This window comes from Ictalurus furcatus, chromosome 17, assembly GCF_023375685.1.
Source record: "Ictalurus furcatus strain D&B chromosome 17, Billie_1.0, whole genome shotgun sequence".
Classification (NCBI taxonomy): Eukaryota; Metazoa; Chordata; class Actinopteri; order Siluriformes; family Ictaluridae; genus Ictalurus; species Ictalurus furcatus.
Genome location: NC_071271.1, coordinates 6,430,048 through 6,455,059, shown reverse-complemented (window position 1 = coordinate 6,455,059; position 25,012 = coordinate 6,430,048). Strand labels below are relative to the sequence as shown.

Genomic DNA, 25,012 nt, shown 5'->3' with positions numbered 1-25,012 from the left:
AATATCACTGATGACTACTGCAAAAGTCCTTTATGTGAATCAGTACTGATATACCTCAAAATAAGATGTACAACCTAGCAATCATTAAAATCATGATTAATTTGTGAGTTTCAATACAGTGATGGATTTTTTCATTCCGTTACAGTTCTTAAAAATTGATTACAGATCGGCATATGAACTCCTAGGCTACTCTTTGGCTAATCTATACTGATGGGCCTATTTAGACTGTAATAACCTGTGTTCGTTAATTCATTCATTCGGTTTTTAGCCTTGATCAGTCAGAAAGAATGGTAACTGCTGGCAATGACAAAAGGCTTGATGTATAAAACTGTCTAAGTTCTAATATCTGGTGTAAATTTCCCTTCATCTCAAGTATTCACCCATTTATCCCAGTCATCCATTCATCTATCCCCATCCAGCCATCATCCTTTCCTCCAAATCACCCATACATCTATACATCATCCATCCATCCATCCATCCATCTATCCCGTTCATCCATCCCAGTCATTCATACATACATCTCAATCATCCATTCCAATCATTGATCTATCCATCTATCCCAATCATCCATCCATCTATCCATCCATCAATCTATCCCAAACATCCATTCATCCATCAATCCATCCTAATCATCCATTCCAATCATTGATCTATCCATCTATCCCAATCATCCATCTATTCCTCCATCGCAATCATTCATCCATCCATATATACATATCCATCTATCCATACATATTGTCCATCCGTCAATCCATCCAAAACTTGAATACACCCTAGATAGATTGCCAGTCCATTCCATGGCATCATAAATTCATTCACACCTAGAGGTAATTTTGGTCGCGAATCACCTACTGACTTTTTTTTTTTTTTTTTTTTGTCAGGACACTCTGTAGAAGCTGTAGCTGCTGCTCCACCATGCCGCCTAGGTCACAATTGTGTGTGTGATGTACATGCTTTTGGAGGCTGATTTTGTGCATTTGCCCATCAGTCCCCAGGGAGTGATGGAGTAGAGGAGCAAGAAGGAAACGAAGGTTGATGTAGGAGTGATGAGGAATGAGGAAATGGATGAAGCGTAGCTGGCAGGCTATCAGGGGTGTGTGTGTGTGGCTGTCAGAATATATCATGGGTTCATTCTGTTACTCATCATTCGGTTTAAACATTAGGAGTAGGTTAAGATGTAGACGTGGCAGGATTTAGCTTCAGAAATACAACCCCCACCCCAAATTAAGGGGGGGGGGGGGGTGCTTGTAGAGGACTGGTCTTGAACAAACCCACGTGGACCGAAATTTCCACATGCTCCTTCCTGTGTAATTTGTTGCCTGCAGTGAGAGGCTGCCAGTTGAATTGTGTGCTATTGATTGTAAGTAAATTGCTGTTCGGGATTTGGCTAATGGGTCTCTCTGAATGACTGCAAGCACCGGAGCCAGCTGGCCCGTGCTGTTTAGCCGTGCATGATGTGATGCTAGTCTGCTGCGCCCTGGTTGACATTAGTCTGATGAAGCAGCCTATTGACGAGCTCGGGCTTTGTTCTCGAGCTCTTGTCAGGCCCCCCCCAACCCCCCCCCCCCCCCCCCCACACACACACATATATACACATTTTTCCCCAAAACACTATATAGCTCATCAGTGTTCAAATGGACCATGAACCATATCATGCACAGCTAATGCTCTAAAAGCTTCACAAGCCTTAAATTTATTTCAGTACTGAAGACTACTGATAAAGGTAGCACTGCAAATGATGATTTGAGGAACTCTTATAAAATGATCTGTCTGGAAGGATGTAGTGTCTTGGAGCATCGAGTGTAGAGTTCATCTAGGTCCACTGGCACGCCTAAATGCTGCAAAAATATTTGGCTATTACTTATTCACAAAAAGATACAAGTTCATAGTTCTTGTAGGTTTTGACTCTTGGTGCCTGCAGTGTGTACAGGATTCGAGTGTAAATGTTTGAGCCGGTGGAACGTTAGTAAATCAGCAGAGCAGATCCACAGGCAGGAAGTCGTGCCTTATTTACAACCCACTCGAAGACACCTGCAGTCTGTATCTGTGCTGTGAAAGTGGTGTGTGTGTATCACTGTGTATTGCTGTGTATTTAAAATCACATTTAACTTACAATTACCTCACTGTATTGGCCAGATGTGCAGGGCTCCACCTCGGGCAACACTAATCACAGTTATTTTACATTTTATTGCGCCATATCATCATCACTGATCTTTTCTAACAATTTCAGTATTTCATCAGTACTACAACATTAAGCAAGATGACTAAACTATATGTAAGGTGAAATTACTCCAGGTAAACTTATGTGTGGTGTAATTGCTCCAGGTGGTCTTATGTATGGTGTGGTTGCTCCACGTGGTCTTATGTATGGTGTGGTTACTCCAGGTGGTGTTATGTACGGTGTGGTTACTCCAGGTGGTGTTATGTGTGGTGTGGTTGCTCCAGGTAGTCTTATGTGTGGTGTAATTGTTCTAGTTAGTCTGATGGTGTTTGTCTGTATGTTACATAGCCCCATAATTAAGCAAGCCAGACAGTTGTTTTGCACAATTTGTATTAGTTCATTTGTTTCAGAGCGTGTACCTCTTGGTAATTTTGGTTTCACTGCTTCAGATTCTAATAAGGTTGTCTGTCATTGAGGCCCTGGACTGGTAGAAAGATTCCTTCCCTGTATTGTGAAAACTCGTTCATGGCCAGAATAAAAATAAGCAGGTGGACAAATTATAAATTTATTAGCTACATCACTGGACAAGTGAAAGCTCCAATGTGGTGTTTTTTTTTGTCGTTGCTTGGAAACCTAACAGACTAGGCTAAAAAGCATCAACTATTATAATGTAATAAAATGTGGCCAGCTACATAGCCAGTTCATCTCATTAATACTGATTGAGGAAAACAAAGTCATATAGCATATAATGTTTGTTCTCTCAATTAAAAAGTCAGCAAGTCATTGGACACGCTTTTGGCTACGAGATTTGGTGTTCTCTCTTTGCGTAGGCATTCATACTTTTAATAAAACATAAATTGGACATAAATTTATATTTGCTATATTTAAATGTGCGATTATTGGTACTTGTAGCAGGAGTGTTGTTATGGCTACTTTTGTGTAGGCTTTATGTTCCTGGTTCTGAAAAGACTGTCATCAATGCCCAGTAATTAATCTGCTTAGTAAAAATCATTTTATTTCAATCAGATCGTTGAGTTGAGTGATGTGTGTAGTTCATTAGGTGGTGGGATTCAGAACAGTTAGCTCATGTTGTAGTGAAGTGGAAGTTTAAATATAGCTACATACCGAATGAACACTTTTGTTATGCGAAAATCAGTAAAAGTAATCTGCTTGCTCCGTGAGAATGGGTATGAGATTTGTTCATGCTTTTAGGAATTATATAGCATACATTATAGTATAGCATTGGCACTAAAAACACACAGTATTTCGTGTCCTCAAAAGCACTGAACTGCTATAAACCCATGTTCAGCTCTATCGGGTCCCAGCAGTCCTCTTGCCACTCCTACATGCCCACCAGCTCCAAGGAACAATAACCATAAAACCACATGTGTACAAATAATGGCTTGACTTGTGCGGAGCACTGCATGTGTATTATAGGAAACGCCACATCCCAAGGCTGCTCGAGTGCATTAGTGTGAGTGGCAGTTAAAAGCGCATAGGAAGCACTCGGTTCGTGCAATCCTGTTAAGGTAGAAGAGCGTTTAATTAGATCTGGCCCGTGCAGACGGCTGCTGGATGTGCACCGGCTGCAGTGTGCATGCACGAGTGCAGGAGAAGACGCTTGATCAAGGACACTGTTCTGTGGGAGGGGAGGGTCCGAGATGTAGAAATGGGCAGATGACTTCAACAAGCAAGCTTTTTTTTTGTATGTACCGGTTGTTGTTATTGTTGTTGGAGGCATCACTGATTGATTGTTAGAGTATGAGAGTATAACAAGAGGGGGAAAATAATAAATAATAAATAAATAATGCATGCAGAATATCAGATAATCTGATGTTTACATGAATGTAATGTTTGCTTTAATTGAAAAACAAAAAACCTTTTTGCATTTTTAATGCGCTTGAATTTGAACTAGATCAAATATTTGCTATTCACTATCCATTCAAATATTTATTTGCTCGTTCTTTTTAAATTAAATGACGCGCAATTGAAATAAGGTGCGTTTAGTCAGACCCCTGCCCTGCTTTTTAACATAAATAAATAAATAAATAAATGTCTTTTTTTTTTTATTAGGCTCATGCTTGTATAACGTGCTAAATATTGGAATGCCAATTTTCCACCTTTTGAATATATGACACATTTTTAAATACAGTTCAAACAGTGACATTCATTCTGACAGCCCTAATGGAAATATGTTTAAGCTCTGTGTTTTCCATCGTGGATTATGATGATGGTACACTTTAAAAGCAGCGAGTGGTTATACTGGGGGAAAAAATCCCACTGTAGGTTTTAGAAATAACATTTTAAAAAAGTGGCTCCATCAAGCTGCATGAAGAATCTGTTTAGAATTGCATCATAACAACCTGAATCAAACTCAGATATCACAGTAGTGCTGAAGAAATCAATAAAAACTGTTGTAAATAAGAGTAAATAATAATGAATAATAAACAAATTAATAATTAATGTCAAACAAATGTATTCATTGTTTTTGATTTTTTTTAAATGTAAAATTGTAAATAAAAAAATATCTAAAACTATTTAAAGAAAAAAAATTAATTCTTTCTTTCTTTCTTTCTTTCTTTCTTTCTTTCTTTTTTTTACAATTTCAAAGATGTACTAAAGTCAGTCCCTCCAGGATTTCATGATTTTGCGGTCGCAGAATTGAACGCAAAAATCAAGCAAACTCCGCAATATTCAGGGAAGCCTGCAATTTTTCAAAATGACTTTTTCAGATTTTCCGCAGACCACACTTGCGCAATTCGTGGAATTGCAGTTTCACTAATGCAAGTAGTTTTGCGCAAAACAGAGGACAAAAAGCTCCGCAAATTTTGATAAAAAGAAAAGCCGCCACAACAACCACAAAAAAAAAAAAAATTCCAATCGGCAAAATCCTGTACAGACTGTAAACTTTATCACATCAGCTGCTTCTGGTCAGTTTCTAATTTATTTTTTTTTAAATTGTAAAAAATTTGGCGTAATGGCATAATCTTTATATTATATTGTGGTATACCGTACATGCCCGTACAGATACCGTACATATGTTTCCATCCTGTGTAGACTTTCTAACAGAATTGATATATGATGGATTTGACAATATTCTATATTTTTGAGTAATTTGCCTCACAGGTGGCTGCAGATTTTAGGTTCCTGGTGGCTAAAATGTCTTGCAGAACCTCCCTGATCAGACATTGCAATCCAGTTCCCTGCATGACATGACCTGACCAGTATGAAAAATCAAACTGTGTTATGTGCTGCGGTTGAACGAGGATGGCTATTGTGCTCCATTCAAGCTAGGCAGACCTGCCTCACCCTCTCTCTCTCTCTCTCTCTCTCTCTCTCCCTCTCCCCCTCTTTTTTTTTGTTTCTTTGTCTCGATGCATGTGCACCCAGAAGACTAAAGGCTGTAACCTCGATGCTAACAGCCCTCACATATGAATGGGATCTTAGCTGAAAACAGGAGTGTGCTCACACTAATCTGTGGATGACGACTGTGATCCTTTCTGCAGTTCTGCTCCAGCTGCATGTCTCTATGTATTTTTAGCATACTGCATCATCATGCAGCTTCTAAGACTCAGTCTTGTCTTTTATCCCATGTTGTAGGTTTTTCAGCCAAAACACAGTTAGTTCCTCATCTGGCATTTCCGACTTCATGGATTTGCCATTATGGATGACTCACTGGACTTGATTTGAAAAGCTCGGTGCAATGCTGCCTGGTTCACTTGAGAATATGGGTTTTTTTTTTTTTTTTTGCAGTCTGAGGCGACTTGTGTTGTAAAGTTTAAATACACAAGCAGAAGCTCCAGATAGCTCCTTGTATGCATGTTTAGGTTTTTTTTACTGCATATTGTAAAGGATAAAGCTCTGGCTCAGCACGTCTCTCGTTTCAGCTTTTTATTACCATCCCTTCATTCTCTGCAGCAGTATGTGGCCGGAGCCACTTCACCCCGAGAGGCCAGATAGTGGCGTCTTTTGTGTCTCGGCCTCTCCACACTGCTTATTTAGCAGTTGTGTAAACCCACGGTGCATTCCAGGCTCGTCTCGTTCCCTGCATGCTGCTTTTGTCTCTGAACTGCGAAACTTTTCAGGCCTCCATTTTGCCTGGGTTATTGACTGCTTGCCTCAGCTCAATGGCTCGCTGTGTTCTTTCACTTAGCAGGGACTGTCCTGCTTGTATAAATTTAAATTCAATATAAATTTAGGTGGCGGGAGACGCTGGCAACGTGACGCCTCGTCACACTTTTATGAGCACCACTCTGTGGTCACTGTGTCATGTGACACACATTTTCGATTCAGAAAGCTACGCTGCCACTTTTTCTCAAATTCTCTCTCTCTCTCTTTTTTTTTCTTCCTTTTGCTTTCTCCAAGGATTTGATATCTCCAGCAGTGGAAAACATTAGTCGTGGTTTCCTGACTGGAGTTTAGGCCCACTGTCTCCGTCAGCCACTCCAGCACTTCTCTGCCACACGCTCTCCCAGCTCCGGAGTCTTATGTAAACTCAGCTTGAGATAATTCATGCTTTATGGTTTAATTGCTTTTTACACAGTGAGATACATAATAAAACGGAGCTCTATGTTCAAGACAGGGAAACACTGTAGTGGGTTTGGCCAAGCAGTAACCACAGTAACTCCTCCTGCGTTTGTGTGCCCGTTTTTCAGACTGCTTACGAAGGACATTTCTGCAAACCATATATAATATATGTATATGTATGTACATATTAATGTATGTGTGTGTGTGTGTGTGTGTGTATATATATATAAAAATATAATATAAATATATTCATATATATATATATATATATATATATATATATATATATATATATATATATATATATATATATAATGTGTATATATATACACACACACAAATTCATTATGTATATGTATGTACATATTAATGTATGTGTGTGTGTGTGTGTGTATATATATATATATATATATATATATATATATATATTAAAATATAATATAAATATATATTCATATATAGTGTATATATATACACACACAAATTCATTATATATATATATATGTATATGTATGTACATATTAATGTATTTGTGTGTGTATAATATGAATTTGTGTGTGTATATATATTCATATATATATATATATATATTAATGTATGTGTGTGTGTGTATATATATATATATATAAATATAATATAAATATATATTCATATATAATGTGTATATATATACACACACAAATTCATTATATATATATATATGTATATGTATGTACATATTAATGTAATTGTGTGTGTATAATATGAATTTGTGTGTGTGTGTATGTATGTGTGATATATATATATATATATATATATAAAATGTGTGTGTGTGTATATGTATATATGTATGTGTGTGTGTAAAAAGGGGAATATGTGTTCAGGAGAGCATGTAACATATAGTTTACATAAAAGTTTTAAGTTTCTCATCAAAACATGATCTGATTACTAATACGAAATGTAAATTTAAACAAGTTTCTAATGAGTTGTTTCAAGTTTACTTGTTGTAGAGTGAATGTAATTAATTCGCTTAGTATTAATCTGATCCGATTACGTTATGAAATCTCACGAGCATGTTGCTGCTGATGCGAAGAAATTAGACTAAAAGACTTTAGTATTTGTTTAATGGCTTTAGTATTCTTAGATCAAATCATGTTAATGTAACTCAAGGAACCGATGTACATTTGAATTTTTTCATGTTTGGGTTATCTGGAAACCAATTACTAAGCTAAAATTGGTAGCTAAGGTAATTAAATAAAATATATCAGGCTAACAAACACGTTTACGTTCATGATCCTCTTCTCTTCTAATAAAATTTCTAACGTAGTACTAACATCTGTATTTTCTCCAGATGTTGTGCTAGCAGGAGAGGTGTATGACAGCTTTGTGCTGTACTGTATTTTTTTTTTTTCAGGGTTTCCACAAAACTGCTTGCTCTGAGTTGTGAAACGGTCATCTTTACAAATTGTTCCTCCATCAGTATGATTTGTGTAGTGCAGCACTGCGAAGTGCATTCATTTTAAACATTGCTACATTTCAAAAGAAAACTTGCAAGTCAATAAGGATCTGTTTGTTTTTTTTTTTTCTTTTTCTGGTTGTTAAAAGTACTTGTGAAGCCGAATTTACACAGAAAGTGTAACACATAAAATGAACGATAAGAATAAACTACAAATAAATTACCTAAAAAAGGTACAAAATCCACTTGTTCCTGGCTGCTGACTTTTCCAGCTATGTCACCCAGAATACACAGTGCTGTGAAAAAATATCTGATTTCTTCTGTTTTTGTGTATATCTCATACTAAATAGTTTTAGATCTTCAAATGAAATACAATATAAAACAAAGGCAACCTGATTAAACAAACAATACAGTTTTTATTTATTTATTTATTTATTATTGACGCAAAAGAAAAAGTTATTCAACACCTATCACCCATGTGAAAAACTAACTGTCCCCTTAAACTTAAAATCTGGTTGTGCCGCCTTTAACAGCAATAACTGCAACCAAACACTTCTGATAATTGGAGATTCACAGCGCTGTGGTGGAATTTTTGGCCCACTCTTCTTTGCTTTGCTTTAGTTCAGCCACAGTGGAGGGTTTTCAAGCATGAACTTCCTGATTAAGGTCCTGCCAGAGCATCTCAATTGGTTCAAATCAGGACTTTGATGAGGCCACTCCAAAACTTTCATTTTGCTTTTTTGAGTCATTCAGAGGTGGACTTTGGATCATTGTCCTCCTGCATAATCCAGCTGCACTTGAGTTTCAGTTTACGGACTGAAGACGGGACATTCTCCTTTAGGATTTTCTGGTAGAGAGCAGAATTCATGTTTCTCTCAATTATTGCAAGTTGCCCAGACCCTGAAGCAGCAAAGCATCCCCACACCATCAAACCATGTTCTTTTTGTGGAATTCGGTGTTTGGTTTATGCCAGATGTAACGAGACCCCTGTCTTCTAAACAGTTCCACTTTCGACTCATCAGTCCACAGAACATTCTCCCAAAAGGTTTGAGGATCATCAAGGTGTGTTTTGGCAAAATTCAGATGAGTCTTAATGTTCTTCTGGGTTAGCAGTGGTTTTCACCTCGCCTCACTTCCATGGAGGCCATTTTCCCCCAGTGTCTTTCTGATAGTGGAGTCATGAACAGTGACCTTTATTGATGCAGGAGAAACCTGTAGATCCTTTGATGTTGTCATTTTGTGACTTCCTTGATGAGTAGTTGCTGGACACTTCTGGTAAGGAATCACTACAGTGTCAAGTTTTTCCATTTGGATATAACGGCTCTCACTGTGGTTCTTTGGAGTCCCAGAGCCTTTGAAATAGCTTTGTAACCCTTCCCAGACTGATGTATTTCAATCACCTTCTTTTTCGTCATTTCTGGAATTTCTTTCAACTTTGGAATAGTGTGTTACTGGGTAAGACCTTTTAACCAACTTCATGCTGTTGAAAAAGTTCTATTTAAGTGTTGATTTGATTGAACAGGGTTTGCAGTAATCAGGCCTGGTTGTGTCTAGTCCAGCTGAACCCCATTATGAATGCAGTTTCATAGATTTGGGGAATTAGTAACTATGGGGGCAAATACATTTTCACACAGGCCCAGGTGGTATTGGATAACGTGTTTTTTTTTTTTTTTTTTTTACTTCAATAAATAACATTATCATTTAAAAACTGTATTTTGTGTTTACTCAGGTTGACTTTGTTTTATCTTAGATTTTGTTTTAATTTCTGAAACAATTTAGTACGAGAGATACACAAAAACAGGAGAAATCAGTAAAAATACTTTTTCACAGCACTGTAGCAGGTTTGTGCTGGGTTTTAAGCCGAGGTTTGCTCTCGTTCATGACACTTAAAGCTCCTGCATGTAATACACTTTAGAGGAGCGGTGAACACACTGTAGCCTGTTTCACATCAGATCCACCAGCACTTTATGGTCCCGGCTCTGGCCATAACTCTTTTCTCCATTCCAGGCTTACTATTTATAGTTTTAGGACCTACTTGACAGCTGGTGGCTTTGAAAGCACCTTTCATCGTCAGACACTCTGTATCTGTGAGAAGAGCCACTTCCACATCACACAACCCGTGTTCTCACTCGGTTACCGTCTACAGCACATCGCATCAGCAAGGCCGTCACTTTTAACGGGTAGCATCATGAAAGTCACGAAAAGGATGTCTTTATATTTTGTTTTTGTAGTTTCCCTTCCTTTGGAGGGTTCAGATGGGTTTTTTAAAAAATTTGTTACATAATTTGTCTCTGCTCGTTTTCGTTTATTTTTAGTCATGGACAGTGTATTATTTTAAGTGCAGCTCAAGGGTCCCGGTTCGATCCTGAGCTCAGGTTACTTTCAATGTGGAGCCTCCTGTGCTAAACCTTTTTGCCAGAGTCAACTTTAAAATGTTACATTAGCATTAAAAATACCTGTAAAGTGAAAGAAGGATGCGTTATGTGTGTGGTGTGACAGTTTTTCATGCAGATCAACTCCTTGCTGAAGAACGACACAATGAAATTGTGGGTCTTCAGATTTCTGTGCTGACCTGAATATAGGCTTTAATAGAGGCGCGTGTATTTGTCGTTCTCCACTCTACAGGATCAGGGGCCTTTGAAGTGTGTGCTTGTGCTTATTTTAACCCAGCTCCTTTTTAGTTTTTAATGATGACCTGTGGGTCTCTGGGGTTTGTGGGTTGGGGAGAGGTGAGCGCAGTGGATGTTTCAAGGCCAGGATATTTTTTTTGTACAAAATCCATGACCCTTGACCTCTCCATTGCAGCAACAGTAGCAGGGACGTGACCCTGAAAATGCCTCACAGCTGTTCTTACACACACACACACACACAATACACATGTATGTACCCTCCAGTCACTCCCTACTCAACAAACATAGCAACTGACATTCATAAATCTCCAATGTGGAGCAGGAATTCTGCCACACACATTTCTACAGTAGTGCTACAGTCGGCAGGAGAGGAGCTCAGGAAACGCGCTCGGGTGATCAGAGTCAGGAGGCCAGATCATGGAAGCTGTACAGTTATGCCGGTGCCTGCTTTGTCAATGTGTTGCATATACAATCATGGCATTAATGAGAGAAGAGAAGCATTTTGTGTGTCTGTGTGCATTAATTTACTCCATTTAGATGACATGTACAAAATATTAAAGGTGTAATTGTCATATGAAGACATCTTGCGTGTCTAGTTGTAGGGTTGCATTTAAAATCCATTTGACATTAAGGGTGTTTTCACACCTAGTTTGTTTGTTTGAGCCCTCCAAATGCTCTCGGAGTGGTTCAGCGTGTATATGTGAACACACCAAGTGATCCCAGACCCCCCTAAAAGGACTTCAAAGCGAACCGTACAAAATTGCAAAAATGCGTCGGAGTCCTGAGTCAGCTGAAATGAAGGATTCCTGTCTCTTCTATGAGGAAGTGAGGACACTTTCAGCTGGTTCACTTTTGAAGTTTAGGGTTTGGTTCTTTTAAAATGAACTATATGTGAAAACACCTAAGCTCAGTAGGCTCTTTCCGTAGAAGACTATTAGTCTTCTTTTTCCTAATATGGATCATTTTTGTGTTGGTCTACTTTTAATTAGAACTCTTTATTGTTTAAGATATTTAAAGATAAATATTTTATGCTTGTTTATTTATCAATTAACCAAAAGTATTTCTCATTATTATTATTTTAATTTAATTAACAGTGACCACGAGCAGAGAGCTTACATTTAACTGTTTATGACAGACCTCCTGATTAAAGTTTAAATTAAAAAAGATTGGTATCTGGATCGGTTTCGGTTGTAAAAATCCTGATCGGTGCATCCCTAATGAACACCATTAAACTAAAGCACTGTGCATCTGAAGGATAAATGAACTCACCCAATCACATCCAATATGAGATTATTCAGATATATACACAATCTACACAGAGTGGTTCGAGAACTGACTCCAGCCCAGAACCATGACACTGGAAAATGTCTAATAGTGGAGCTTTAAATATATTTAAGAGGAGCAGAATTCAAACACTGAACATTTAAGTTTATTGTATTTGTTTACAAGGTGGAACAGGTTAACGGTTGTTTTTTGCATACAGTCTGTAAAATGAACTGAAAATATTACATTTAGTTTATCAGAAGGTAAATTAATGCGTCATGACTCCCACTATGTTCCTAAATTCTGTCATAGTTGACGAGTTCAAGTTTTCTCATGCCTGCTTGTGTGTTATATTGTGGCACATTAACGTTACCGTCTCTTAAACAACAAAGCTAAACTAAACTTAAATTTTTGACTGTACGCCTAAATTTTTGTAATTAGCAGCACAAGTGCTCGTAAAAAAATTGTTACCGTAGAGCCCTGACTGGTGGCTTTACGTAAGAATCCAGAGTGTGTGTGTGAGGCAAAGGTGGAGGTCTCTGGGACTGGCAGTAGTGGCCCACAGCAGTCAAAAACAGATGTGCTTTTTAATGAGAGAAAGCGGAGAAGAGGAAACGGCTTAATGGACCTGGATAGAGTGTCCTAATGAAACCATACAATATGTCCCCGCATGACTTCAATGCCACACAGTCAATAAATAAATCAGCTCTCCTCTTAATATAGAAGAACTGGTCAAACTTGTCCTCATCACCTATAACTGAGTCAGCGTGTATGATCCGGAAATGGCAAAATGAGAACCGTGTGTGTGTGTGTGTGTGTGTGTGTCATTCCTTCATGATTTGTGTGCATGTATGTGTCTTTTACCATTGGTCTTTAAAAAGCTGTCCACTGAGATTTATGGCAGTGGCTATAGTGTGGTTCCTGGGGACCCCGAGATGACCTGTATGTCAGATGTTTGACCTTTGGGAGTTGCAAAAGTAAACTTCAAATGACTGACCTGATGGCTAGTTGATTTTACTAAGACCTGTGATCTTGTATATTATGCACACACACACATTTCCCAATTTCCTTGTTCTTTATTTAATTATACACCTTAGGCAATCCCATTTTGCTGCTTTTCCAGCCATCCAGAGAAGTGGTGGAGAACTATGGAGAAAGAGAATGAAGTCGTTCGGAGAAGTCGCTCTGTGAAATGGAAACGTGTGCCCACCCTATGATGGGGTGGGAAATTGGTACAAGTTTCAACACTGCTGCCGTGATGAGATTTGTGTTTGAGCAGAGCTTGTCTGAAGCGCGATGTTGGACGGTAGTTGAGAGATTCGTTTACGCTGTTTCCCAGGAGCAAGGTGATGGCTTCATCTCACAGCAGGAATACACCCAGCGATGGACTGGTGGCACATCCACATGCTCCTTCACACCCAGGGGCAACTTCAAGTAGCCAATCCACTTATCTGCACCCAGACAGTAACCCGAGCTCAGGATCGAGTCAACAGAGCCGTGAGGCAGCAACACTACCTGCTGCTCCATCCTGCCGCTCCAATTCACATTTGGTGAGACTGAAATCGGCAACATCCTCATTTTCGAAGCCATTTAGTTTAAATAGACGACAGGAACAAAACCTGCACGTGCTTGATAAACAGCCGAGAACCTCCTTCCGTTCTGGAAATCCCTGGCTGTGTCACAGTACTCTAATCAATGTCTCTTTGATTCCTCCGTCCTTCAGGCTGTGATCGAGACACCAATCGAAGTCCACCATCTTTAATCTAGTTAGGTTTAACAGTCAATAAAAATGCCCGATTTCAAACAGATATCTGGTGTTTTATATTACCTTTCCACACAGATCTTTTTTCTGATTAAGCAGAACGATTAGGTTTAGTTTGGAAGCCTGTTTCCACCACGGAGGGAAAAAACTCAAATGGTAGTCGCGACTTTATTTCTCGCGGTTTTGAGTTTCTATCTCACAATTCTGCCTTTTTTCCTCCCTCACAATTACAAGTTTAAATCTCGCAATTCTGACTTTATTTCTTGCAATTTTGAGCTAACATCTCGCAATTCTGACTTTATTTCCCGCAATTTTGAGCCAACGTTTTGCAACTCAGAAATTTTTTCTCACAACTGAGAGTTCATATCGCACAATTTCGACTTTATTTCTCGCAATTACGAGTTTACATCTCGCAAGTCTGACTCTTTTCCTCGCAATTTAGATGCCCGCTCGTCATTTTGTGAGTTACAAAGAACACACCGACAAAGCATCAGTCATTCTCTATAAACAGACTACGTAAGACCAGCACTCATCAGCTAGTGAAGACACGGAAAACCAGATGCTAGTTCCATTTGTGAGAAATAAAGTCAGAATTATGAGATTTTAAACTTGCAGTTGTGAGAGTCGGAATTGTGAGATAACTCAAAATTGCGAGGGGGAAAAATTCAGAATTGTGAGATATAAAGTCGCAATTATCGTTTTTTTTTGTGTTTTTTTTGGATTCCATAACCTACAATACATCTGTACACTAAAATCGAATCATTTGTAAATTACTAATAGTAATGCGCGCACACATTTTTTCATGGTGAGGCTGCCATCACAGATGTTGAAGCACTATGGATGCGTGTTAAATGTGCTCAGAGGAATTGAGTAGCAAGATGACTACTAGATAAGAATGCACCAAACATCTGACCAATCATGAACCAGGCTTAAATGATGCTGTTATTATGTGTAATGTAGAAGGAAAATAGAAGGAGATCTTTGTCCAGAGCTGGCTGCAGATCATCACGCTGAGGTGTAATAATGAGGTGTAATGCCAATCTCTAAACCCGTATTTCTTCCTCGTACTGTCTCTTTCCCCTCCCCGTAGTGTATGTGAGGGTGTTCAGCTGGGCAGAAGGTCGGAGAACACAGGAACCCTTTCTCGGCTTCTATCTATAATCTCTCCTCACTATATCCAGTGGCATATGCAGGCATTGAGATTCCATTCGACACTCGTTTCTTGCAGTTCCCAGCGTCTTATTATGACCGCCTCTGGTGTTGGAGCTGTGACGATAATGTTGGAAGCATATGTGTATCTAGGGCCTTTGCCAACTAGCCATTCCGTGCAGTATTGCGATGCCTCATTTTCTGGAGGAGGGAGCGTGTTTTGAATTGCTGATGGCGCATGCCAGGAGCTGCAGAACTGAGCTCTCTGAGCTGTTGTGGGTGGATGATGCCAGTGTTAAGTGGGCAGCCGGGGCTGGTGGGCAGGCTAAGACAAGCTGTTCCTGCACTGCTAGCCTCTTGACAGCCAGAGAGGACAATAGGGATTACATATTGAAGATTAACACACTTAACTTTCAGAGCGAACAGCTGCTCGGCTATTCCTTGCCAACACAGGAAATGGCTAGTGTGAATTTGAATTAACAGCGGAGATGCTCAGTGTCACTTTCGGGTTCAGTTTATCTCTTTAAAGCACAAACACAAACTTGCTACTGCTACTTATAATAATCCATGACCGAAGAAAAATCCGGCTTGTTCTATATCGATTGGTGGAAATCACTTGCCCCTGCTCAGGCTTGTCCACTGTGTTTGGTGCATATGTTGTCTTTGTAGTGTGTAAAGGAGGGGCAGGAGACATGGAACCTCTTGCTACTGCGACCTTTGACCTTGCGTCACTGAAACCCAGGGGCAAGTGGGATTTGTCAGAGACAATGCTGTGCATAGATTTAAAGCCCTGCTTTTCAGAATCAAACAATCCCCTTCTTATAACCTGCCATCTTTCCAAAAATGAAATCTTGCTCTCACTGGGCCAGAGAGCAGAAGTTGGGGATTAAAGTCAGTTTCAGAGAACGGCTTTTGTTTAACTGAACAACGACATCCGTCTGTCTGTCTGTCTGTCTGTCTGTCTCACTCTTGGTTTTTTAAAATTTCTTTGTCTCATTCTGTTCAGTTGTCCTGTCCAGGCTCTTTTTCCAGCTAATCCCGCTGACGTTTTTTTTTGTTTGTTTTGCCATCTGTTTTCTCCCACTAAAGTTAATTGTTACTGAATTATTCTCTAAGATCTCATAATGTGCATGACGCTCTATGATATGTCCTGATAAAGCGCAGGATTTCTACGGGGAATGGGTGTGTTAGTCGAATTCTGTGCCATCTATCCGAAAGCTATTTACCCTTCATATCATGGTGCATAAGGGCCTGTATAATGGTCTGGTGGATTAATATTTTAGGTGTTAAATGTAGCATGTTATTACTGTTCCTTATTTAAAAGGGAAGTGTGTGATTGCTTGCATGACTGATTTTTAAAAAAAAGAGAGAGAGACTCTTCATTTCTTTAGAAGTCTGATTTGCTTTCTGTCAGGGGAGTGTGGAAGTAGGGAGGGGGCTAATAACAATCGAACCAGCTGAGATGAAATATACTTTTTGTTTCGAGCCTGGATCGACGAAGGAGCTTTCACACTGGCAGTTTAGTCCGAAACCGAGCCCGGTTTGCATGAAAAATCCGTAATGTGAAAGCTGTCACACGAACCGGGAAGCGCACTACGGTACCGAACCCGAGACTACCTGGAGGACGTGGTCCGAGAACTGAGCCGTGATTCCCGTGAACGTGAACGCAGCTCGTACTCGGGTCTGCACTTGTTCTGGAAGTAAAGTAACCCGAGCGTGTGTTTTTACCCGATGACATCATCATTAGTTTCCACAGCGCACGTGTCCCATGAGTGACAGGAGAACGTCGTGGGACACAGAAGAGGCATGCTGCACATAATAGCACCAAAAGCACGAGTCGTGTTGTGTTCTCCGTGTGCGTTTGTGGTGACGTAAGACGAACTCAAACGCACCGGGGTTCGATAGAATCAAGCGAGTCTGAAATCTCACTCGGATTCGGACCGCAGCTAACGTGTGCCCGGAGTGAAAACCACGTAATACGTCCACCTAGAAACAGGATTTGCGTCTTTTACACAGCTCCAATGACACAAAGCCACAAGTATGGCTTTGTGTCACGTGTATGACATCATTTTTGCGCACACTATTATGAAGCCTAACCCAGAGGAAGAACCTGTGGTGCTGCTTTTGTTGGGTGTTTACATGACATCCGTCTAAACGCGACGTTGTGGCTGATGCAGCTCCGGGACTTCTCCCAGAGCTCCACTACCCATGAAAACGTCAGCTCTGATGTTGTCATTTGACTGCAATTGATTGCTGTTTGGTTATCTGTAATGTGGGACTGTTGTCCTGGCTTCATTCACGGTACACCAAGCTTGAACTATATGACAGTAATCTTTGTTCTTTACATGAAGTAGTGGTTGGGTTTCACTCTCGCCTCCCTGCCTCATGGCTGTTTAAACGCCACATTTGTCTGGAACAGAAGTAAGACTTCGGGTTTTTTTTTCTTCTTCTTCTTCTTCTTCTTTCACTCCTAAAAGTGGTGCTCTGTTTTGTTCTTCAAAATGTGGAAAACATTACTGACTTTATGGAGCCCAGTAACATACCAATCTATTTGAGTGCACAACGGCAGTAAAGTGGAGCGAACATGAGCAGTGGAGTTCATTCAGGAGGGGTTTTAAGGATTAGCAGTTAAGGATACACACACACACACACACACACACACACACACACACACACACACACACACACAACTGGAACCGATCCAGGAACCAGGAAAGAATTGACGCTTTCCTAATTATGATGCAGAGGATTTCAGGTAAAAGCTGGCTACAGTCACAGCTGGTGTTTGAGGTCTAAGTGACCAAGACGCTCCTCTCAGTTGTGGTTCAAGGCTTCTGTGGTGGCAGTTTTATTCTGTAAAGCTGGTGCTACAAGGTCCCTGTTTAAGCAGTCGCCAAAAATAGTAATGCTACTGCTTTTATTGTCTGACAAGACAAACTGAGATGTATCCAGTGTGTAACACTGTGTTTTTGTGAAACCTGAATGCGGTCATGGCATTGGGCCAGGTTTACTCCAGACTGTGAGAGAATCCATGCAGAGCCAAGGCAGGAACAACGGGAAGTACAGTAGTCGATGACTACGTCATCGTCATCCGCTCGGCCTCTCAAATTCCACAGCAGCAGCTAATACTTCAGGACTTCATCTGACACTGCTAACATAGCTAACAATTGATGTACGTCTCTTGTGTACAGCCTGTTACTGGGGGTCATTTCGAGCAATTCTGGTTGACTTATTATTTCAATGTAGTATGAGCACAGGTTTCCCTTCATTTGAGGTGCAGAAGGATGAGTTTGAGGAAGGGGTGGGCTGGGGGGAGTGAAAGTAAGCTGCCAAGCTTGTAAAGAAAGCAGAAGGGCACCATGGGGCCTTTTGGCAAAGCTGTTACCTCCTTAAAGAATGAGTCTTGCTTACTAAAAGCTGCCTGGGGTTGACGTCTTCATTCCTCAACACTCTGCCTTGCCGTTGGAACGTTGTTGGAAATAGTCACGTTACAGGGTTTTCACAGGGTACAGCCGTGTCATAATCACTGACCTGCGTCCAACACTTTGGAATTTGGACTGTGTGAAATGAAGTGTGACATCCACAGTTAACTTCTGGAGCCTTTATCCGTTCCTTATCTCCCCGCCCCCCCCCATGAATTTTCTCTCATTCTTCCTGTTTTGTAAGCACAAGCACCAAGCACGTGTCACCCGTTTGTGTAGTGCCGTGGTTCTCATAAATGGGGTCCATGAAGCACAGCCAGGAGCTTGTGATTGTTGTTGTTGTTGGTGGAGGTGTTTTTTAAAGTTATATTATAGTAGTGGAAATCACAACTCGCCTTTATAAAAGTTCTGTTTATTAGTCAGTTATAGTTATTCATGTTTGATTAGTATTAGTGGTCTATAAATATTATCAACATGGATCTATGGTGTGTTCTGTTGGTGGAAAATTCTGGAATTAAAAGCTCTATGGCTCGAATAAATATAATATTGAAGCCTAATATTAGTCGGATTATGTTTATATAGTAAATCTGCACCAAGCTGGTCTGGATGATTATTATTATTATTATTATTTTTATTATTGTTATTATTTTTTACATTAAAGGAGTCCCTGACTAGGTCATTTTGAGAACCCCTGCTGTAGTCCATGTTTGCAGGCCGTTCATGTTTCTGTGCGTGTATGAGAATGCAGCGTGTGCTTTTATACGTTTTCTACACTTGGCTTTATGTAGATGTCGGTGGAAGACCGTTACATGCTCTCCAGGAAGATCTGTGTCTAGTGTCTGTGTGTCAGAAAACAAAAAGTTCTGATTCATTTTTATTGCAAATGTCCTTCGCAGTTTGTATTCAAATATTAATTCACTGAAACAGTGAAACGTTTACATGGACAGCGGTAATCTAATTATTGACCTTACTCTGAGTCAGATAATAATGTGATTAAGGTGTTTACATGAGTCGCTTTTAGAATACTCCTGTCATGTTCCCGTGTTACATGTTTTAGAACGTAATTAGATTAACGGCACACGTCATTACGTCAACGCGCCACGCCGTCTGACGTCCCTCCAGAATTTCACGTATCAACATACAGTTCGTCTTTGTTATGGTACCGTATACAGTTTTGGGTGTTTTTATTTTTATTTTTACGAAATCTTCAAGTGCGGTTAATTATTTGTCGTGCTATACGTGCTAATAGACAACTGCTTGAAACCGTGGGCTGCGTCCCAAACCGCGTACTTGCCTACTGTATAACAGCCTAGATACATGTATTTCACCTGCTACAGAACAATAGTAGGCAAGTACACGGTTTGGGGCGCAGTCGTACTCTCTTGTTTGCCGTCAAACGGTTGAGCACTGCCGTGTGTGTACGTGTCCTGTCGCAAAATGCGGTGAAAATTCTCACATGACGTTAATAATGTGATTAAGGTGTGTACATGTCTGTAATACACGTCGATAATGCGACTAAAACAGGAATACTCCACACGTCTTAATTCCATTAGTGTTTACTTCCAGTATGACCTTAATCGGATTAAGGTAATTAAAAATTGCTGTTTACATGCTAGTTTCTTAATCAGAGTATTGTCTTAATCGGGTTAATAGTGGATTATTGTTGTCCATGTAAACGCACTGATTGTGTTTTGATGTATTTAGTGTTTATTTATCTTTTTGTGTTTTTAATTCATTTAATTGGACTGTAAGCTCTTCTAACACAGTTAGGCCAAATCTCAAACAGTGCAAGTAAAAACAAAAAAGTACTTTAAGGCTCGTGTGGAAAATGCAGGAACTTTTGTCTTAATTCAGTGTGTTAAAATGTCTACTTTGTTAGAAAGACTAGAAGAAATCAAATCACATGGTCTTTTTCCAGTCGTCATCTGTTCGGTTTGGGTGAGTCTGTGCCCATGATAGCTTCAGATTCCTGTTCTTGGCTGACCGGAGTGGAACCTGATGTGGTCTTCTGCTGTTGTAGTCCATCCACCTCACAGGTTCGATGTGTTGTGTGTTCTGAGATGCCTTTCTGCTCACCACGCTTGAAAAGAGTCATTATTTGAGTTACTATAGACTTCCTGTCAGCTCAGACCAGTCTGGTCATTCTCCTCTGACCTCTCTCATCTACAAGGCGTTTCCACCCACAGAACCGTCGCTCTCTCAATGTTTTTTTTTGTTGTTTTTTTTGCACCATTCTGTGTAAACTCTAGAAAATCCCAGGAGATCAGCAGTTTCTGAAACTCTCAAACCAGCCCATCTGGTACCAACATCCATGCCATGGTTAAAGTCACAGAGATCGCACTTCTCCCCCGTTCTGATGTTTGATGTGATCATTAACTGAAGCTCTTGACCTGTATCTGCATGATTTTTTGCATCATGCTGCCACATGATTGACTGATTACATAAATGTGCAGGTGTACAGATGTTCCTATTAAAGTGGACGGCGAGTATATAATATTGATCTTGTGACCAATTATGTCACAGCACACATCTTTGAGATATTACACAAATATTGCAGTATCTTTATAACCTTTTTTTAAAAAAAAAAAAAAAGTTTAATTTTTCGCTTTTTAAACTGTTTATTTTTATTTTCTTTTTTTTTTAAACTGAAACGTTAACTGAAAGTATCCTCAAACTTAGTTTTCACTATTTATTTATCTTTAAACGCGACACTACTGGCAGTTTGTTACCGGCCCTATAGTATATCGTGATCTCACACTTCACAGAAAAGTCTTCAAGTACCGTGATTGTGATTTTTATCGTATCGCCCAACCCTTAACGTTATGTTCGTTTTAGCTCAAGAACAAAAGACGGTGTTCAGTGTTGAAGCTTATTCCTGCAGCTTTTCTAGCATTAATAAATACAGTTCTATTAAACGACGTGTTAAACATAATAATAAAAAAAAAGTTCACGTGAAAAGGGGAAAAAATTTTTAAAAAGCTGCGTTCTTTTCAAGCTTGCCATCGCCATGTCCTAAGAGCTGTGCTACTTTTGGCTTAGAGCCTGAGCGCTTCTTTGTAGAGATTCTGCCCTCGTAGTGATCACCATGCCCCTGCGTTAAAAGGAAAGGGGTTCAATCTGAAGCTGATTAGACAGACGTGTAGGTGTTGCAGTTGGTGTGATCATCTGCCATCATCCGCTTCAGTTCAGACTCATTTCATTTCAGTCTGCATCTCTCTCTCTCTCTCTCTCTCATTCTCACTCTCTCTCCCTCTCTCTCTGCTCAGTGAGTCCAGGCGAGAATGATTTACTGTGCCGCGTCGGTCTGAACGCTCGCCCGGATGCCGCTCGCACGCAGTAAATAATCGGCGGCGAGACCCAGCTGAACCCACGCCAGAACTTTTCCTTTTCCTCCTTTGCGTTTCTACCTTCTTATTGGATCGCTTCTTCTCCATCTCTGTCAAATCCATGCTGGCTGCAAGTCGACACACACACACACACACACACACACACACACGTGAGTCCTCCACCTGCAAATTCTTCCTCTATTAACTTATTTGAGGTTTGGGTGTAAGTCAGCTGCGTCCTGAATGAACCAGTGTGAAAGGCATGTAGACAGCAGAACTGTGCGAGTGCAGCGAAGACGAGCGCTGATGTAAAGCAGGAGGCGTCTCTGTGTACTGTGTAACCTCTAATGTTCCAGACTAAACCCCTGAGTCTGGAGAGGAACTCTGCTCTGGTACTTCTTTGCCTGTTTTCATCATCACGGCATACATGTGTGTGTAACAGAATGACTGGGGAGGTTGCTCTTGGGATCCACATATCTTGTCCATGTGTTTATCCTTTCCTAAAAAAAAAAAAAGAAGAAAAAAAAAAAGTCCTATCCGCAATAGGAAAGCAGCTTGTGTAGTAGAACGTTCCTCGCTCCGGCTAGTCTGAGGGTTTTGAATGGTTTGAGCTTTGAGACAGATGTGAGCACGTCGGAGCGAGAGGACATCATCAATCTGTCGTACTGCACTTTCATATCACAGCATTGCTCCGACACGCCCGCAGGTTTGCCCTGGTATTAATACTCGTGTGCTTTTCCACTGAATCCATGACAGAAAGCACCGGAAAACAGAAGCAGCCCTGGGAAAAGAAATCGTCCGCCATACAATGAGCGACAGCAGACGAACAAAATCCTCTTTTCAGAATCTCTGGGCTTTTTTTTTTTTTTTTTTTTTTGGTTGTTGTTTGTTGTAAACCCCCCCCGTCCACCACCCCCACCTCACACATCCAGCGCAGCTCTCTCTGATCTGTCCGTCCTCTCGGAAACACACGCAGCGCACACGCACACTTCTGTTAGCGAGGAAGACTTTCTTGGGAGTCTCCGAAAAGGAAACAATTTTATCGCATATAAATAATAAACCTTCCTCCCCCCGATCCGTCCGTCAGCTCCTTCTTAAGCGTCCCTTCATCCTCCAGCTCTTTCAGCGCTCCGCATGTACACCGCTGAATTATTCATCACGTTTTGTTCTTTTGCGAATGCAGAAACGTAGTGCGCAGTGAGTTCAGGGTTCTGTTTGTGTTTTTAAACAGTTTTTCTTTCCTTTTATTATATTAAACACGGACTCTTTTTTTTCTTCTTCTTCTTCTTACTGTGTGGATTTTCCGCTCGCTCGTTGGCTTTGTGAAGCAGAAGGGAGACGAAGGTTTCCACTCGGATTTCCTCAGAAGTCCGACTCTAAAGCTGAAGCGGCCTTGTAGCTGTCGTGATTCCTGCCTTTAGCCAAATCGCCACTGGTTCTGTGTTTGAAACGGATGAATCGATAGGACGAAACAAAGCAAAGATGGCACAAATACTCACTTTTTTAAATTCAGGCTCATCTAACGATCGCGATTTAAAGGAATACTCCAGCATTCTTTGAATCTAATCTCTAACCACAGTATCCGCAGCTTCATATTTAGTTTTGCGCCAGATCATAATCTCCCCTGTACCGTTTAACTGAAGTAATGCATGCCTTAAGGCAGTGATTTAAAATGCACGGCCGTGTAAATATTACACTTAAAACAGTACATCTTTTAAGATTGGAAGATTTGTAGCTCTTGTGCAAGATGAATCCCATGTGTGTATTAACAAACTTGTTTTAATACGTTATTGTTTCTATAGTAACAGCTTACACAGGGATGTTCAGTCAAGGGAACTGTATACAGTTATCACCTGAGGTTATAGGATAGTGTATAGAAGTGGGTGAGGACCACACTATTGACATTTAGGCCCAGATAAATTAAAAATAAAGACGGGAAGGCGGGTGTACTTTCTTTTTCTCACGACTGTATAGCGTCTGAAAGGAAAGAAAAATCATTGCTATGGAGACGATGTTTATTTGCTTGCTGGAAGGAGTCGACCGTGTCAGTGCTTTGGGACGGTTAGGGTTAGGTTTTCCCACACAGGAAAGTTTAAGGGCAGACGGCCTAGGGTTTTTTGTTGTTGTTGTTGTTTTGGTTTTTTTGTTTATTGTTTTGTCTTATTAACTTCGAGAGAGAGAGAGAGAAAATAGAGGCTGTAAAGGGAAGTGTCGTTTATTGCTGCTATAATGTAAGTCATGACAAGATCTGATGTAACTGCAAGCAGATAAAAAGTATGTGGCTTGTTTAATAAACGTTGTTAGAACGTTTGGCTCACACCTCCGGGGTTGGGGGTTCGAATCCAGTCTCCGCCCTGCGTAAGCGGAGTTTGCGTGTTCTCCCAGGGGGTTTCCTCCGGGTACTCCGGTTTCCTCCCCCAGTCCAAAAACATGCGTTGGAGGCTGAGTGGCATTTCCAAATTGATTGTAGTGTTGTGTGTGAATGCTTGTGCGATTGTGCTCTGTGATGGGTTGGGACCCCGTCTTGTGCCTCGAGTTCCCTGGGATAGGCTCCATTCTGCATGAGCCTGTGTAGGAGAAACGGTATGGAAAACATTTCGGAATGTGCTGTTAGTGGAAAATGTTTAAGCAATATCACACGATCATGAATATCGGCATGGCTGGGAGTACCGTAGCTAATCACAGCCGTGCCGATATATTCAGTATAAGCACACCATTGCTCAGAACAAGAAATGCACATCGATTACGTGACATTACGGACACAATATGGCCGAATATTTTTGCTCGTCTAGCGGAAGTAGATCCCAAAGAATCTACGCTCACTTCATAGCCCATGGGCTTGCTGGCGTCGAGTCTTCCTTTTCATCTTCGACTGATGATCTTTCATATTTTAAGCCAAAAGTTCCATTCCTCAAAAATGATCGTTTGCCATGTCCGCTGCTGATCTCGCCAAACTCTACTGTAGGAACTGTTTCCAACTAGGAAGTGGAATTTTACGCTGCAAACACAGATGAGTGGAGTGATACACACCGTGAAACATCCCAGTGCGGTTCTAGGAGATATAAGCACTCCGCTTGACCAATCAAAATAATGGACTGGAACTGACTGTTGTATCATTTTTGATATAATTATAAATACGATAATTCATTTATCATTTGTGTCACTGTTGTCACTTTGCTTCACATTACACCACCCCGTTATTAATTATTGTCCTATAATACACATATTCATCTCTCTCTCTCTCTCTCTCTCTCTCTCTGTCTCTCTCTCTGTCTCGCTCTCTCTCTGTCTCTCTCTGTCTCTCTCTCTCTGTCTCTCGCGCTCTCTCTCTCTCTCT

The 25,012-nt window shown here is 40.4% G+C and overlaps 1 protein-coding gene across 1 annotated transcript in view; it reads left to right on the top strand.

Annotated features, from left to right (window-relative positions):
- The window catches only part of nxn (nucleoredoxin), an 82,731-nt gene that overhangs the window by 32,265 nt on the left and 25,454 nt on the right, over positions 1–25,012 (top strand). The window lies entirely within an intron of this gene.